The sequence below is a fragment of the Varroa jacobsoni genome, unplaced genomic scaffold (genome assembly GCF_002532875.2).
Source record: "Varroa jacobsoni isolate VJ856 unplaced genomic scaffold, vjacob_1.0 scaffold_512, whole genome shotgun sequence".
In the NCBI taxonomy this organism is placed as follows: Eukaryota; Metazoa; Arthropoda; class Arachnida; order Mesostigmata; family Varroidae; genus Varroa; species Varroa jacobsoni.
In genome coordinates, this window is record NW_019213414.1 from 51,480 (window position 1) to 55,674 (window position 4,195).

Sequence of the window (4,195 nt, forward strand, 5' to 3'; positions counted from 1 at the left end):
TTCAAATGTGGAAATACCTAAGTGACTCAAGTAATATTTCGATGGCCTACTATGTCAGATTACGAAGTTATGATTACTTCTGTAAACATCGCTACAAACAGCAAAGCTGCACCAGTCTGAACGGACCGTTTTAACTATTTTCTTTCGAATTCGTTTTCTGAGCATCGTTCGATTATATGTTCTTGTAATGTAGACTTAGTGCATTTTCAGGAAGTGTCCTCTAATTATATCGGGATTACTGCGATACCATAAGGTCGTCGTTGTTATTATTATTATTAATATTTTCTATACTAAGAAATGATTACGCGGTCGAGGAAGATTATCAGTTACCAAGTATCCAACCGAAGACTGATGTCAGTTTATTTTTTACATAATAACGGATGTACTTATGTTACAGTCTAAGTACAATTTAAACTATAAGAGATATTTAGTAAGTAGGATGTGTATCTCGCGCTTAGCCGCACATACTTATTCTTTTCTTTTGGCAGTTAGTTTACTCTGCCAGTTACCAGCGATACTGGATAATTACTGGAGCCATTTTAGCTATAAGCTTGATAATTTGTATTCTCATTACATGATTCATAACTTAATTTGAACAGCGTTTATATGAGACTGAATGTTTTGAAGCTTAAATGTCACTTTTTTTTCTCTTCTACGAATTGAGCATAGAATATTCCTATTAAGCTGCAATAACTGCGTAATTAATCGTTCGACGAATATAGTCAAAACTGTATGTTAATGCAAAAAAGCTTTGAGCGTTTATGAGATACGCAGGTATTAATAAAGATGACGATACGATAATGATAATAATAATTATTATTATTTATAAACTGTTTCGTATAGTCACGGGTTTTATTGAAAATAGATTAGAAACATTTTTATATTTACATCAATGTACGAGCATCTACAATGTCATACTTGCTTCTCAATGATTCTGAACTGAATCAGATAAATTTTGGGACAGTGGTCAATTGAACAACGTATAACAGATAATTACGCCGAAATCATTCGAAAATCTCTTCGACCCCGGATTAGACCTGAACAGACGAACTAATGGAAGTGTTTCATTATATAATTAAAATATTATCTGCAAAATTTAAAGGGGCAACATTGAAAGTTCTTTAAAGTAACTAATAACTTAAATGATAATACTTCTCTGTCTAGATTCAGTCTCGAAATTATAGTTTCAACCTCACTTTACACGCAAGTGGGCTGGCATCACCTAACACACCCTATAGATATTTGGCTATATTTATATAGATATCCATGGACAAAGAGACATTCAGACGTTTTTCCAACGATAGGCTTGCTTGTGTCGAACTCGAAGATTTACTTCTTTTTTTAGGTCTTATTATAATTTGTTAGGTAGACTTTTCCTTAACTAGGCAAGTTAAACACTTGCAAGCACCGATGTAATAATATTGTTGCTTCTGCTAGAGGAGAGCAGCGAGCCTTCGAAACTTGCTTTGATACAAGCTTCGTAATGTATGTGTGACCTATAGAAGACTAGCTATTAGTAAATTCGATAATTAATATTCGTATATATAGCCATTCAAGAATACCAACAATAGACAGTTGACTTGCTCACACTGAAGCCATACAATTTAAATTAGATTTATTTCAGGAAGTTGTGTTTATGTTACATGTATATAAGTGTCGCAACAGCTTTTTTTAAAAAACCCTGCAACAGTTCTAATTACTAATTAATTAATTTCCTGTTGGATATGCTCAGTTTGTCTAAACCAAGTGCGTCCTCAAGTTAATTTTATTCGCAAAAGTCGTCTAATGCAATCATGTAGTTACCGGAATTGATTTAGAAAGAAATAAAAAAATTCTTTCACAGCCCAACTGGATTTTTCCATTTATCCTTGTATTCTTGAACACGCTGTGTAAACGCTGTCCTAAGCATTTCAAAGCTACCTATAGGTTGGAGAATTTATGAAACTTACGCAGGGGTTACCTTTTACCGCAACATCTTTGGTCATTTAAGAATCATTTTCGTGCATTCTTATAGCTAATCGAGAACTTTCTACCGTAAGGAGTACCATACTATAATTCTATATCGGATCGGATCCGCGTACGAGGTATTATCAGGGCCGAGAATAGGCTTACTACTACTACGTCTTCTATTCTTCTAGTTATGATGTGCCATGTCTTCTATTCTAAACACTTCTTTCAAAAGCATACATCGCACGGAAGCCACGTAACGATACAGAATCCTTGCTCTTGCTCTGAATGCGCCTTATTAGTTGTTATTATTATTACTACTACGTGCATGAATATTTGTTACCAAACTACGTCAATGAAGAGGCAGGTCGAAGGTTATTTGAAAGCCTATACACAGTTTTTCATAGTCAAGCAAAAGCTAGCTGATTTTCTGCTGTGGCTCGGTCTTGGTCATTTTCTATCTTTGCTGTTCCTGAGTTGGCTTCCTGTCCTCTTAATAGCAGAGTTACAACGCATGCAACCGTTTCATATAGTGAGCAGCTGCCCTACGAAGGGTGCTGGACTGAGTCCTTTTTCCTGTGCACGACACGCAAATATCTATCGGTCTGCCTACATCAAAAATATCCCAATGCCATTGGCGGTAGTGTGAGACTAACTGGTAGGCCACCAAAACATCGTAGGCTCATCTCATCGTTCTGCGTGTCCATGTGTACGCCTCGACTAGCGTTGGCGTCGTGCGAATATTGCGACAAAACGTTCAACAACTGAGTCGGAAGGCACGTTCTGAACAGCAAGCCGGCAAACAACTTTTGGGACTGCAGTCTCGTTCTGCGCTCAGCAAACCCTTTGAGCTGCGGTGCAAAGCTTACAATATATTCCGCCTGTTAGTTTTCGTCGTTTCGGCGCTCCCACCTCCGTGCACTGCTACTCACAGCTTTTGCTGTCGGCCTATCGATATCGTCAATATCGGCAGTGAGCACCACCAGCGCTGATCCCGCCTTCGCTAGCAAGGAAACAAACAGCCAGTCAGCCGACAGTGATCCCTTGCCGACCACTCTGCTACTCGTTGCCTCATTGAGTTTTTCTCCTTTCCCAGAAAGTGGCCAGCAGCGGGTTATGTATCTGTGTGTGTGAACAGTTAGCGGGGATTTTTTCGAAATTGTTCCGCATCACTCCCCTTGGCGCTCACTAGCTCATAACACAATGGCAGTCGCTGTTGCTGCTCTTTTGTCCTATGTTCGCTAGCGCGTTCAGTGGCCATCACAAGATCACAATCCCGCGGGTTGTCCCGCTATTTCAACGTCAAGAACGGGCGGTCAATACAAATACCAGTATGAACTAATCTGAGTGAGGACTTCAATAGAGTAATTGTTTGGATACGATGACTTTTCTCTGAGAAGGTTGGTGTATATCAAAACGGACAGAAATCCAATTATAAATTGTGTTTACCAACTTTTACACAGTATGTCTAGCAAAGTGAATCTATCGGTGTTCTCTGAGGCTAAACGTGATGGCGTGAAAAGCGCACACATGAAAAATGCATCTTGCTCGTTCTACTCTTCGGAGAACACGTATAAATTATGAGCTGCTCAGAGAACATATGTAGCTAACGAAGCAAATCGTTACCTGTATTAGTTTAGCTTATTTAGGCTGTCCGCAAAACGTGACGGAGAATATCGTTTTTACATATGTTACACCCAAAGCTTGCAAGGGGTGAGTGGGAAGGCTGGAGTCGCGAACAACCCCGCTAATTCTACCAGACACTCGGACACTGGAACAAACACTATTTCACCGTTCATTCACGATTTCCGTACATTACAACATTTTGTTTCATGCCTCGTGCTTGCGCAACGAGTATTACAGTTGTTCGGCCCACAACAACGATAACAACAAGATTTCAGTTCAATGCGCACCGTCCCTCTTGGCGCAGCTGCTGTCGTTGTTGCTCATCGATAGCATCGCGAGTCAGGTCACTTTGAACGCTCTGAGCGCTATCGCGCCCAACTAGCGAACTAACTAAGGTAGAGAAGACTTCGAAGACCAGTGTGATTCTGTATTGTTCAAATTGCGGGTGTCGTCTGCGGCCGATGGTGGCGCTCGCTTTGTATGCGCATGAGTGTGTGTGTGTGTGATGTGACGTCGGCAACTACGAGGAGGCCCCGATCGCCCGATCGGTGTCGGCCTTTCATCATTCTGCCCCTTTTGGCGGACCGCCCATCCTCGCGGTCGTTGGCAGGGCCGAATGCGT